Here is a 14,760-nt window from a genome sequence, read left to right on the forward strand (position 1 = left end):
CATTAAAAGTGTACTAAGGATTAGTACAATTAGCATTTTCACACTGAAATTAATGAAATAACAATAGTGCAATTACTTTGGTTAATTGAATCTGATGACAGGTATGACTTAATATGATTTTCAAAAGGATTAAAACATTAAGCTACAAAATTCTGTTCTACATCAAAGGATATGGAACCTTACTCATTCTTTACCATAAAGATGGCAAAGTCCTATTACAATTAAAAATTCAAAGCACTTTCTAAATATTTTCAAACTCAGTTGCTACAGTCAATACCTATAAAGTAAAAATTTTGTGTACAGAAACTGGGATTTACCTTTAAAGACTGGACATGGAAATTATTTGCCTGTTTTTAAATTTTATGTTTCTGATAGGGCACGAGGTAATCCCTGTGCAAAAGTGCACGAGGTAATCCCTGTGCAAAAGTGTACTTCATCAGAGAGGAGTGGCCCCATTTCTGTGCAAACCACCTTGATTTGTCCTTGTTTTTATGAAAGAGGCATGTCATTTTCTAGCTCTAGCCATAAAGTTTCACAACTAAGGATTCCAGTGCTAGTCAGTATATATTACCCAAAGGTTTTCCCTTTTTTTAAGTCCCCAGATACTTTTCAAGAAATTTATCCCTCACATTTCGATTCATAAAAAATAAAATATAGGTTTACGTGTATATGTGTGTGTCTTAGTATTTTTATTTTGGTATCTGTTAAGTAGATCATATTATAGGCTATGGGGCTGTCTGAATTCATCCACACAGTAACTGTTCTATAGTAGAGACTGGATTTAACTATTAAAATTATATACAAGGAAATTAGGGGTGTTGCAGTATTTGGTTGCAAATAACTTGCCATCTGGTGTTGGGTCAGAAAATGCTATTTCGTCAGTCCTGAGAAAACAGCCAAACATGAAGCAATTCCTGAGAGTATCTACCAGTCGTCTTGCAATGCGCTTTCTTCGTTTCAGTCTGAAGACCCAGATTCTACTTATTCCGCAGACTTCAGGCTGTGGTACATCTGAACACTGCCAAGCCTGATGACCTTCTTTAGAGCTTGGAGATTCTGGACTCGGTTCAGACAGGACATGGAAGGCCTGTTTGATGGGCTCTGCAATTAAACACCCAACTACTCTCTTTTCATCAGATACGAAGAGAAGAGTCTTGGTTTTGTTTGGACATCTCGGAACAACTTGGTGGAAGCCCAATTCATTATCGACAAGTTCTTGGACATCTCCTACCTTTCTGATAGCATAACTTGGATCATGTGGCAGGACCAACAAAATTTTCCCATCCCAAAACTGTGCTACTATGCGTTATTTTTTCCAGCCTGTATATTTGATCCCCTCTAGAAATCTGTGGTGATGCTGGACGTGTTACATTTCATCCTCGGGGCTGGATGCAGTATAGATCATGCCACAGGACTTACACATGGTGGCTCCAAAATGTTTCTGACCTGCATCAATGATGAGCTGGTCTTTTATTTCTTTATTTGCATCTCTAGCATTAGTACTTTTCTGTGTATTGATCTGTTTCAAGAGGTTAGCAGACATGATAGATCCCACAGAAGACTGTTCTTCAATTAAAGATCTTTTTGTATTGACTGAAGACACACTGAAGATCAGGTAGACAACAGAATCAGGAGAAACTGCTTTGTTTTCACTGAGACAATCCTCTGAAGGAAAACACTTATTTTCATTAAGTTTACATTCTCTTGAAGAAACTACTCCACCTGATGAATCCTTTATTAATTTCTCTTCATTTTTACTTCTTGCACAAAGCATCTCAACATTCGGTTCTTTTTCCAGTGACAAGCACTTTGCCGCTTGCTGTGTCTCAAAACTTTTTCTTTTATGGACAGTCTCTACATCAGAATCTTCAATCACTTCTGATGTATTCTTTTGTGTGATTTCCAGTAATGGCTTGTTTTCTGAAGACAATTTTCTAAGACAGGACTTTTTTCTAACAAAAAATGCTGCTCCACCCGGGAGTGTAACTTGTGGTTTGACTTTTTCGTTAGACCCGAGGAGCATTCAGATTACTTTGAGATGAGTAGTAATTATTCTCTTTTTCCACAATTGGCTTATAGGCCATTCGATTTTGCTTGGAATTTTTAGAATTCTTTGATACAGGCTTGATGTGTTTAGATTTCAGTTGATATTTAGAAGTTAAACACTATTGTCTTTTTTTGTTGGTCTTCTTGGAGCAGACTGTCACAATAGGAAAAGATTTATCTTCACTATTAGATTTTAGACAAATGGATCTACTCTCTTTTATCAGCTTTCTTTCTAATGGATTCAGGTACCACTTATCTTTGTTGTAAAAGGATACAGTAGACACAGCAGATTTAAATGGTGAACCTTGATTTGCAGATGCCAATCTGTTTTTTTTCAGTTGTTTTGAGTGAACTTGAAATGAAATGGCCTTGCTGAGAGCAATGTACCTTTTCTTCATTTTGACTAGGTGATGGAAATATATTTTCATCAAAGTCCAAAATTAATTTCTTTGATGGGATGTCTGATAATAGGTTGTCACAACTCAAAGAACGCTACTTCTTTTTACTTGGAGTAAAAGCGGACATCTTAGCTGAACTCCTGAACCTCAGCGCAAGCGACCTCTCTCTGGAGGAGCCAGTGTCTTCTCCCATTTTTTTGTTTATTTTTTCAAAAAAAACAACTCTTGGTTTCATTAGTCTGTTCTAGTATTTTTTAAATTCTATAATATTTCGCCCTGATCTTTATTTCTCTTCTTCTTCTTGGTTTAGTGTGTCTTGTTGTTCTGCTTCTAGTTCATTTTGGTGTGCTGTTATATTTTGTATTGGAGATTTTTCTAGTTTCTTGAGATAGCCCTGGATTGCAACATATTTTCCTCTTAGGACTGTCTTTGCTGCATCTCAAAGGGTTTGTATGTTGTATTTTTTTTTTACAGATAGTTTATTGTCAAGTTGGTTTCCATACAACACCCAGTGCTATCTCCACAGGTACCCTCCTCCCTGCCTATCTCCCCCCTCCACCCCACACACACATCAGTCCTCAGTTTGTTCTCAGCATTCAAGAGTCTCTCAAGGTTTGCCACTCTCCCTCTCTCTCTTCCACTGTTTCCTACCTTATTCTCCCCCATGGTCCTCCGTTAAGCTCCTCTAATTCTCCTATACGTGCGAACATTGGTATTGGTCCTTCTCTGCCTGACTTATTTCGCTCAGCATAACACCCTCAAGGTCCATCCATGTTGCTACACATGGCCAGATTCCATTCTTTCTCATTGCCATGAAGTATTCCATAATAAAGATAAACCACATCTTCTTGATCAATTAATCAGTTGAAGGACACATAGGCTCTTTCCATGTTTTGGCTATTGTTGAAAATGCTGCTATGACCATTGGGGTACATGTGCTCCTATGCATCAGCATTTCTGTATCCCTTGGGTAAATTCCTCACAGTGCTATTGCTGGGTCATAGGGGAGTTCTATTGTTAATTTTTTGAGGAACCTCCACACTGTTTTCCAGAAGGGCTGCACCTGTTTACATTCCCACCAACAGTGTAGGAGGGTTCCTGTTTCTCCACATCCTTGCCAGCAACTAGAGTCCTCAGATTTGCTCATTTTTAGCCAATCTGACCGGCATGAGGTGGTATCTCAGTGTGGTTTTGATTTGTATTTCCCTGATGAGGAGGGTAGCTGAGCATCGTTTCATGTGTCTGTTGGCCATCTGGATGTCCTCTTTGGAGAAGTGTCTGTTCATATCTTCTGCCCATTTCTTCACTGGGTTGTTTGTTTTTCGGGTGTGGAGTTTGGTGAGTTCCTTATAGGTTTGGATATTAACCCTTTATCTGATATGTCATTTGCAACGATGTTTTCCCATTCCATTGGTTGCCTATTAGTTTTGTGGGTTGTTTCCTTTGCCGTGCAGAACTTTTTAATCTTGATGAGGACCCAATAGTTTATTTTTGCTCTTGATTCTTTTGCTTTTGGGGATGTGTCAAGTAAGAAATTGCTGTGGTTGAGTCAAGGAGGTCGTTTCCTGATTTTTCTTCTAGGGAGTTGATGGTTTCCTGTCTGACATTCAGGTCATTTACCCATCTTGAGTTTACTTTTGTGTATGGTGTGAGAAAATCATCTGGTTTCATTCTTCTGCATTTTGTGGTCCAGTTCTCCCAGCACCATGTGTTAAAGAGGCTGTCTTTTTTCCATTGAATACTCTTTCCTGCTTTGTCAAAGATTAGTTTGCTGTACACTTTTGGGTCCAAATCTGAGTTCAGTATTCTATTCCATTGGTCTCTGTGTCTGTTTTTGTGCCAAGACCATACTGTCTTGATGATGACAGCTTTATAGTAGGGGCTAAAGTCTGGGATGGTGATACTTCCCGTTTTGGTTTTATTTTTCAGTATTACTTTGACTATTCGGGGTCTTTTGTGGTTCCATACATATTTTAGGATAGTTTGTTCTAGTTTGGAGAAGAATGCTGGTGCAATTTTGATTAGCATTGCATTGAATGTGTAGATTGCTTTGGGTAGTAATGACATTTTAAAAATATTTATTCTTCCAATCCATGAGCATGGAATGTTTTTCCATTTCTTTGTATTTTCTTCAATTTCCTTCATAAGTTTTCTATAGTTTTCAACATACAGATCTCTTGTATCCTTGGTTAGGTTTATTCCTAGGTGTTTTATGTTTTTCTGTAGAATTTACATCTAGAGAATGGATTAAATGTGACTGATTAAGCAAGTCAGTGACCAGAATTAATCAGGGCAGTGCTCTCATTATTAAAAAAAATAAATAAATAAGAGGAGGAGGACAGCTCCCTAGCAGTGATGGCCGTAGTTTGATCCAATGTGCCACACGTGAGTTCTGCCTTGGAGGCTGTGGGGAGAAGAGTGCCAGCGCTCCAGTCCCTTCTTGAAACTAGCGCTGAAAATCACTTTTTTGGGGGTGTGTAAACTCCTCGTGCCGGAGGGTGCAGCCAGGGTGGGTTGCGCTCTGTATCTCTGGCCAGGCCTCATTGCCAGATCCCAGTCGGCTGTGCCCCACTGAAACTGCCAGAGATGCAAACTTGCACGACATCCCCTCAGGGCAGTTCCAAGTCTCTTGCCTTCCCACTGGGGATTGAGCCAGAAGCCGATGCTCCCGTCTCCTCCAGGTCCGGTGGTGAGCGAGGAGCAGTTTAATCCGAGGGTCGCCTGGGACGAGTACCTCCTGCCTAGGGTCAGCTGCAGAGCATGAAACCGGGTCCCTCTGAATCTCATCGCCCGAAACACGAACTCACGGGCAAGTCTCCCAGTTTTAAGCCCTTCACCTCCCCTCTAGGCATCCAGCCGAGCCAGAAGCACAAAGGTGCTTTCGCAGTGCGGCCCCTCCAGGTTGAGTTGGAGCGCAAGGAGTTGTCTTTCCAGGATTAGCCTGGGATGAGTGCATCCTGCCTAAGGCCATCTGGAGAGCAGAAGACCGGGTACCTCTGTGTCCTGGACAGGGTTTTTCTGTTCCCCAGAGACAGGGACCATGTCTTGAGCAGTTTCAGCCTAACTTTTTCCCCTCTCACTCCCCACAGAGCGGGATCGCCCCAGTCCCTCTGTGTCTCTGGTCCTGGTCCGATTTTATCTTCCCCAGTTCTCACTCACGTTAGAAGGTTGTCTCAGTGGACTCTGTCTCCTTTTCCTTCCAAACTCCTGGATTCTGTAAGGGTTCCTATGGCTTCAGTTCTTCTCCGTGTGAGATACGGGGGCAAGTGCAATGTACGGAGTTTCCTACTTCTCCACCATTTTTCCACAGTCACTGTATGTGGTATTTTCATTTTCATTTGTTTCCATATATTTTTAAAATTTCTTCTCTTATTGCCTGGTTGACCCATTCGTTCTTTAGTAAGATGTTCTTTAACTTCCATGCTTTTGGAGGTTTTTCAGACTTTTCCTGTGATTTATTTCAAGTTTCATAGCATTCTGATCTTAAAGTGTGTATGATATGATCTCAATTCTTTTATATTTATTGATGGCTGCTTTATGACCCAGTTTGTGATCTATCATGGAGAATGTACCATGTGAACTCAAGAAGAACGTTAATCTCAGTGTTTTGGGATGAAGAGTTTTAAATATATATTTCAAGTCTATCTGGTCGAGTGTGTTGTTCAGGGCCATTGTTTCTTTAGTGGTTCTCTGTCTAGTTAATCTATCCATTGCTGTAAGTAGAGTATTAAAGTCCCCTGTAATGAACACATTCTTATCAATAAGGTTGCTTATGTTTGTGATTAATTGTTTTATAAATGTGGGTGATCCTGAATTCAGTGCATAGACATTTATAATTGTTAGCTCTTTCTGATGGATAGACCTTGTAATTAGTATATAATGCCATTCGTCATCTCTTTTCACAGCCTTTACTTTGAAATCTAGAGTGTCTGATATAAGCATGGCTACTCAGGCTTTATTTTGACTTAAAGTGGCATAATAGATATTTTTCCCTCCCCTTACTTTCAATCTAAAGGTGTTCTCAGGTCTAAAAGAGTCTCTGGTAGACAGCAAATAGATCAGTCTTGTTTGTGTGTGTGTGTGCGCACGCGTGTGCGTGTGTTTATCCATTCTGATACCCTATGTCTTTTGATTGGAGAATTTAGTCCATTTACATTCAGTGTTATTATTGAAAACACGTGTTTAGAGTCATTGTGTTCACTGTAGGTTTCATGCTTGTAGTGATGATCTGGTACCTTGTGTTCCTTGCAACATTTCCCTTATAGACTCCCCCTTAGGATCTCTTGTAGAGCTGGTTTAGTGGTGATGAAGTCCTTCAGTCTTTGTTTGTTTGGGAAAACCTTTATCTCTCATTCTATTCTCAATGGCAGGCTTGCTGGATAAAGGGTTCTTGGCTGCATATTTTTCCTGATCATCACATTGAAGATTTCCTGCCATTCCGTTCTGGTCTGCCAGGTTTCAGTATATAGGTCTTCTACTACCCTTATGTGCCTACCTTTGTATGTTAAGGCCCATTTATCTCTAGCTGCTTTCAGAATTCTCTCTATGTCCTTGTATTTTGCCAGTTTCACTATGATATGTCAGGCAGAAGATCGATTCAAGTTATGTCTGATGAAAGTTCTCTGTGCCTCTTGGATTTCAATGTCTGTTTCCTTTCCCTGGTTGGGAAAGTTCTCAGCTATGATTTGTTAAAGTACCGTATCATACCCTTACTCTCTCTTTTCTTCTTCTAGAATTCCTATGATAGAGATATTGTTCCATTTTATTGCATCACTCAGTTCTCGAATTCTCCTTTCATGCTCTTGGATCAATTTATCTCTCTTTCTTGGCTTATTCTTTTCCCATAATTTTATCTTCTAATTCATCTCTTCTCCCCTCTGCCTCTCCATTTTATTTTGCACTTCATTTATAACATTTTTTAATTCATCATGACTATTTTTAAGATCTTTGCAGCAATGGATTCTCTGCTGTATTCTCTGCTTTTTTTCAAGCCAGCATTTAATTTTATGACTATTATTCTAAACTCTTGTTCAGTTATGTTACTTATATCTGTTTTGATCAATTCTTTAGCTGTCACTTTTTCCTGGAAATTCTTTGGAGGAGAATTCTTCCATTTCATCATTTTGGCTACTCTTCAGTCCATAGTAAGTTTTAAAATATTGTTATGTGCTCTGCACCTGCAAGTGCTGCTATATTAAAAGGGGCTTATACACTGTTCAGGGCCTGCCATTCAGGTATTGCTTTTTGGAGAGTATTACTTGCTCTCCATTGTTGTGACTTTGGTTTTTTAATCTCCCTATTTGTAGTTATGCGCTGGGCTCTCCACCATTTGTGCTTTGGTTTGTTCCTTGTAGTAGCTAGCCCTGGAAAGTAAAATAGACAGACAAACAATCAGAAAACAAAGACATGCAAGTGAACAAAGAAACAAAACAAACAAGCAAACAGACAAAAACAAACAAACCAAAAAACCAAAAGACAATTTAAAAGCATAAAACCAGGGGCGCCTGGGTGGCTTAGTCGGTTACGCGTCCGACTTTCGCTTAGGTCATGATCTCGTGGTTCGTGGGTTCGAGCCCCGCGTCGGGCTCTGTGCTGACTGCCAGCTCAGAGCCTGGAGCCTGTTTTAGTCTGTGACTCCCTCTCTCTCTGACCCTTCCCTGCTCACGCTGTCTCTCTCTTTCTCTCCTAGAAATAAATAAAACATTAAAAAATTTTAGAAGCATAAAACCAGAAAATCCAACTACAAGTAAAGAACAGGATAGAGGCAGTGCTGATTGAAGAGCATATACAAAGAGAGAAATGACAGGGGTGGGGAGAAACAGAAAAAGAACATTGAGCAGGCAGAGAGAGACAGAGACAGACAGATAGACAGACAGAAAAAGGAAAATAAGGAAGGAGGCAAGGAAAAAAATGAAGATAAAGTTACCCAGAGAAACTATTCGGCCTGATTATTCCAGAGAGAGAGAGAAAGGAAAATAAAAAGGAAGGTGTAGACCATGTATCAGGAGAATGGATTAAATATGTCTGTTTAAGCAAACCAATAACCAGAGTTACCAGCCTAGAGGAGGGAAGAGATAAGGACAAAAGGGAGAATATAGCTAAATAAAAAGTATTGACCTAAAGTTAATCCAGGCAATGCAGCAGTGCTTCTCTGGATGATGGGGCTGTCTGTTTCTGAAGCATCTATCCAGCTCCAGTACATAAGCGGCTATCTGGCACGGAAGGGCATAGTTTGGTGTAGGCGAGTCTTGCCTCCACTGGGGGCCCTGAGGACCGATCCTGACACCCTGACTTGGTGGTTGTGAGGAGAAAAATGGCAATCCTCCTGTCCCTTCTTCACGGACAAGATGTCCTAAATCACTCCTTTGAATCCATCCTCCCTGTTCCATGAGTGCAGATGAGGCAGCTGTCTTGCTCCACCATCTCCAATGTTCCAAGTTTAACTGGATTTTAAACGCCCAATCTTTGTGCGTTAACGGTGCCACTTGAAATGTAATCCCATGGCTGTGGAGCAGCACTTCAGGGCAGGGAATAGGATTCTCCTGCTGCCAACTGCACCCCTGATGCACCAATGAACCCAGAGGTGACTCCCCTCTTCTTCCTCAGGAGTGCAAACATGGCAGCCTCCCCCAATCTGAAGAAAGCCCTGCAGTCAGAGATGGGATCTCTTTCCGAAAGCCCTGAAGTTAGAGTGGGATGATAGGATCCCTTTCCATCCTGGTCTGAAGTTTTTCTCTTATCCAGATATAGTCCTATGCTTTCCCAGCTGCTCATTCTCTTCCTTTTGTCTCTACACGAAAGGGGATCCCTCCCCTCCCTGCCTCCGTTTTATCACCCCCAGTTCTCTATCACACACCTCTGGGGCTGACTGGATTTCTCATTTTTTTCCTAGTAGACTCCGTCTCCTTTCTTCCCAGACTCTTGTGGTTCAGAGTCCTTTGGCTTCAACCTTCCTTTGTTTGAGAGATGTGGGAAGTACGGATCACCCTACTTCTCCACCATGTTGGCTCTGTCCCTACAGAAAGATTCTGAAGAGATCAGATTAATCCATTAACAGAGTTGAATGCTACCTGGTGAATCAAAGATTTAAAGGAAGACCAGAATTTTCTTTAAAGACAATTTAGACTACATGATGATAGTCATAAATAGGCTTATGAGGCTTCTGTATGCGTGTGATTTTTTTTTCAATAAATATGCTTAAGAAAAGCTACATAATCCCTCAGTAGAGACTTCCAACAAAATTCTGGCATCTTTCCATAATTTAGGGGTTAGTTTTTCTAAATATTTCATAGAATGTTACCATTGGGCTAGTTTTATTCAATGTTTGTTCTGGACCTCACCAGCAAGCATATGGAATAATTGATATAAACCTGAAAAGCCAGGTTGGCAAATTTGACTATGTTAAATGCTTCAGCAAACCTATGGGAGTTCCAGTTACTTTAATAAACTCTTTAACTGTGGCTCACCATTTGGCCTTAGTGCAAGGAAAATAAGAAATTTGTTTTGTTTTGTTTTGCTTTTTAGATCTTCAGAAGACTAAACTTTAAAGGAGCAGATTTTAATAAGTTCAGAGGAGTTCCTTCAAAGGAAAAGTGAAGTTTAGCAAAAAGATTATAATTAAAGAGTATGTGGTATAAAGGACATGGGGATGGTACAAAGTAAATATGGAGAAACGGCACCAGAGGTAACGCTTGAGCACAACATGGTTGAGACCAGAAAAATGTGGGGTGTGGGGCTCAGGAACCATGTTTACTTCTTTCAAAAATTTGTTGCCTCAGTTATTTTAGAAATAGTATTTTGAAAAAAGGGAAATTTAAAATCCTAAAACAATTTGGGGTACCTGGTTGTATCAGCCTATTGAGCATCCAACTTTGGCTTAAGTCATGTCCTTGCAGTTTGGGAGCTCGAGCCCTGTGTTGGACTCTGTGCTGACAGTGCATAGTCTGGAGCCTACTTCAGATTTTGTGTCCCTCTTTCTCTGACCCTCTCTCCCTTTGTCAAAAATAAATAAACATTTAAAAATAATTCTAAATCATTTGGAAGCCTCAACAAATTAAATAGGCCTCCCATTCATTTTTTTAATGGGGAGAGCTGTGACTTTTTAATTTAATTTTGAGAAAAACAAGTTTGGGGAGATTGAACTTTTTCCATAATGGGTACTGAGGTTCTAAATTACTCTTGGTAGTCAATCCATTTTGTTAAAAATGTGAATAAGGAGGACCACTGCTTTAAAACATAAGACTAGCCAGGGTCCTAGAACATGATGGCACCCTCAAGCATTTTGATGACTGGGACCCCATTCCTTAGAAGTTTCTCTCTAGAGCACAAAGAAACATTTTTAAAAGCACAGTTTCAACAGGAACAACCTACTTCCAAAAGGAATTTGATCAAGGCCAACCCAGTTCCAACAGGCAAAATTCCGATAGGAATAGTCTAGTTCCAAAAGGAGTCAGATTAAAGGCCAAATTAATTCTCTCAGAAGTGACAAAGGTTAATGGACACTTAGGCTCTTTCCATGTTTTAGCTATTGTGGAGAGTGCTGCTATGAACATTGGGGTACATGTGCTCCTATGCCTCAGCATTTCTGTATCCCTTGGGTAAATTCCTAGCAGTGCTATTGCTGGGTCATAGGGGAGTTCTATTGGAAACAAACCCAGATTCTAATTTTGCATCAAGATAATGTTTGATGCTAAAACACTTCTTAGACGTCCTATAAATAAACTTGTTCAACCTTAGCCAAGTTTGATCACAGCAAATAAAATTCCCTTTTTTTGTGAACTTTCTACAACTTTCTGCGTTCATTCAGGTTTTGTCCTGCATTTTCCTCTTTCTCATTCTGGAACAGCCTAAGTGTCCATCAACAGATGAATGGATCAAGAAGATGTGGTTTATCTATACCATGGAATACTACATGGCAATGAGAAAAAATGAAATCTGGCCATGTGTAGCAACATGGATGGACCTTGAGGGTGTTATGCTGAGCGAAATAAGTCAGGCAGAGAAGGACAAATATCATAGTGTGCACGTATAGGAGGATTAGGAGGAACTTGACAGAGGAACAAGGGGGAGAAGAAGGGCGGAAAAGGTGGGGGAAAGGGAGAGAGGCAAACCATGAGAGACTCTTGAATGCTGAGAAACACACTGAGGACTGATGGAGGGGGGGTGAGGGGGGAAATGGGCATGGAGGAGGGCACTTGTGGGGATGAGCACTGAGTGTTATGTGGAAACTAATTTGACAATAAACTATTTGTAAAAAAAAAAAAAAAAAGAAGAAGTGACAAAGGTTAAAACAAATTCCAAATAAAATAGAGAGCTCACAACACAAAGGGACAGGAGATCAAAATCTAGGAGTGACTTATCCTAAACTCCAGGGCTGCAAGAAAACAATCTGTTCAGTGGTCTATGTGGGCACCAGCACCTGTTTGCTCAGGTCTCAGCCTTAGAGTTGTTGGGTGTCTCATCTTGGTCCCATTTTCCTGTCACTAATTTATGTTAACCTTAAAAATAAAGCTGTCATTTATTTTACCAGCAATTATGGGCCTATTGAAGATTAGCAGATGGTTACAATTTGGGATATGGAAGGTATAAGAAAACCACAGGCAAGCCTGGAGACAAAAAAGAAAGGTACTCTCTTTTATAGAGGAAAGGAAAAAGTTGAGAGGGCTGTTATAAACAGAGGTCCATAAGAATAAACTGGGAGCTCAAATTGTAGTGCGTTCCCATTGACTGGGTTGTGATGGTCTCTCATGCTGGGTTGTTGCTGAGCAGAGAGATAAGTTTTCATCTAGAAAATTATAGGATTCTTCTTGTTAGGTCTGCAAAGGACTGATAAGAAATGATATGTCATGAGATCTCCCCACTGGCCACTCTACTCCATTTTAGTGAAGTTTCTCTTTACTCCAATAGTGAACTTTGTGAAAATTCCCAGAGGGACTACGACTTTCCTGGACTAATAGAATAAAACGTACTAAATGTACCCATTGAACTCTTTTCTTTTCTTTTTTTTTTTTTCTCAAATACCTTGTGCTTGCCTGCTGAACCTAAACTATACCATAAAGACTGTCAGACAGTGAGTACATATCATGCTGAATGCAGGGAAGCATTATATCTTATTCCTCTATCTTGGAAAATGTGCATTCAGAAGCAGACAGCTCTCTGCCTACAAATACTCCCCATTTAGACTGTTTGCCCATACCTGTAAGACATAGCGGGAACTGAACTTAGGTCCCCTAAATCCTAATTTTATTTTTTGTCAGTTTTTTAATAGTTTATTGTCAAGTTGGTTTCCATATAACACCCAGTGCTCATCCCCACGTGTCCTCCTCCATGCCCATGACTCGCCCTTTCCCTCTCCCCCACCCCCATCAGCCCTCAGTTTTTTCTCAGTATTCAAGAGTGTCTCATGATTTGCCTCCCTGCCTCTTATCAACAATTTTTCACCTTCTTCTCCCCCATTGTCCTTTCTTTAAGTTCCTCCTAATCCACCTATATGTGCAAACATATGGTATCTGTCTTTCTCTGCCTGACTTATTTTGCTCAGCATACTACACTGTGGGAATGTAAATTGGTGCAGCCGCTATGGAAAACAGTGTGGAGGTTCCTCAAAAAATTAAGAATACAACTCCCCATGACCCAGCAATAGCACTGCTAGGAATTTACCCAAGGGATACAGGAGTGCTGATGCATTGGAGCACATGTACCCCAATGTTCATAGCAGCACTCTCAACAATAGCTAAATCCTAATTTTGAAACCCAGCATTCCTTGACAGCTAAAACTCTATGCCATTTGAGTGCCATACCTTGAAGAAATGAAGAAAGAGGATACTTACCAAAGGAAGATACAGTGCTGACCTTTCAGTGACCTTTTGCCTGATTATAATGCTTAAAAATCACACCTGTGAATGATATTTAATATGCTGATGATACATATGATGCATGATGAAGTTGTCCACTACAACTGCAGATCCAACTTTTTGCCTGTCTTCGTACCTCTATGTGCTCAGATGTCACTCTTTTCCTCCCTTAACCTCTTTAAAAGCTTTCCCTAGCCTTTGTTTGTGGAGTCAGCCTGAAAGTCCCTTTCCACAGTACTGTCTCCCTTGTACTTGGGTATAAGCCCGCAATAAAAGTTTTCTCTGGAATTCCCAGTTGGCTCCAGTAAATTTCTATTGTTTGGAGAGCACAAGGACCTAAGTCAGTAACATATTTGGTGATCATAAAGTGAGTTCAGAGTCTTTTTCCGACCTCTGAGAGAGGGTCTCGGAACCACTGGGGAAGCCAAATGCAACCCTTATCACAAATGACAATGTCGCTGTCTTAACCTTTGTCTCAGAGTCAACACATGAGCTAAATCTGCCTCTAACATCCTGGTACTCACTACTCTCATTTAAACAACACTTTCTTATTTTTCTCCTTCTTTCAATCCTTCTTTAACCCACTCTTATTTTCTGCACTCTTAACGCTATTTCTTATTTTCTACTGGTGGGGTGACTACAGGGCTTCTACAGCTTTACTTCTCTCAGCCTGTGTGAACATGTTTCCTCTGAATGATGACTGATCAGCAGAGGTGGGAAAAGCTTGTTTCGCACTGAGCTGACTTTGGTTTCACAGGCACTCTCGGGTAGGAAACCCCCAATGAGAAGGGGGGGTGATAAGCCCCCACAGAGTTTACTGACTGGAAGCCTGATAATCACCATAAACTCTTTTCTCTTCTCCTCTGGTCTTGAGTCATATTCACGAAGAGCATTGTCTTGTTCTGTTCTGCTGCCTGAATACATCTGTGATAGATGGATTGAAATCGCAAGATTCTGGGCTTGAGCACCCCAGAGAGTGGTGGGCTGGGTGCCTCTCCTCACTGACCCCTCTTCAGTTCTGTTTACAGTCGTGACTACTTCTCTCTCTTCTGATCTCTCTCTCCTTAAGGTATTGTCTTTCTTTTTCTTCTAGTCACTCCACTGAACTGGTATATTTTCTTCCACTCCCCATTCGGTTTTTTCAGTTTCCCAAACCTTGTTATGCCTCCTAGCCTGAAAATTCTACTCCAGATTTTGTTTCCTTCCTTAACACTCCTTGATTCTTCACCTTCGGTCCCCATTTATGGGAAGGGAAACTGGTAATCTCTTATGTCATCTTGCCAACCATGTAAAGTGTCCAGTTGGAGTCTTTTGTTGTCTTTGTGAAGATTGTATGGATAACTCCTGGAAATGAACCTTAAGAAACCCAGACACCTGTATCTCCTCTTGCACTTCTTGGTTAAACACCTTATTAATTGTTTATTGGTCCAAAGTAAGTAGTACTTGGGCTTAGTAAGGTTGGG

At 40.6% G+C, this 14,760-nt stretch overlaps 1 pseudogene; it reads right to left on the reverse strand.

Annotated features, from left to right (window-relative positions):
* Positions 1 to 781: 781 nt before the first annotated feature.
* On the reverse strand, positions 782 to 2,571 carry LOC120227434 (annotated as a pseudogene).
* Positions 2,572 to 14,760: the final 12,189 nt, after the last annotated feature.

Source organism: Hyaena hyaena, unplaced genomic scaffold (genome assembly GCF_003009895.1).
Source record: "Hyaena hyaena isolate Hyena2069 unplaced genomic scaffold, ASM300989v1 scaffold_2347, whole genome shotgun sequence".
NCBI lineage: Eukaryota > Metazoa > Chordata > Mammalia > Carnivora > Hyaenidae > Hyaena > Hyaena hyaena.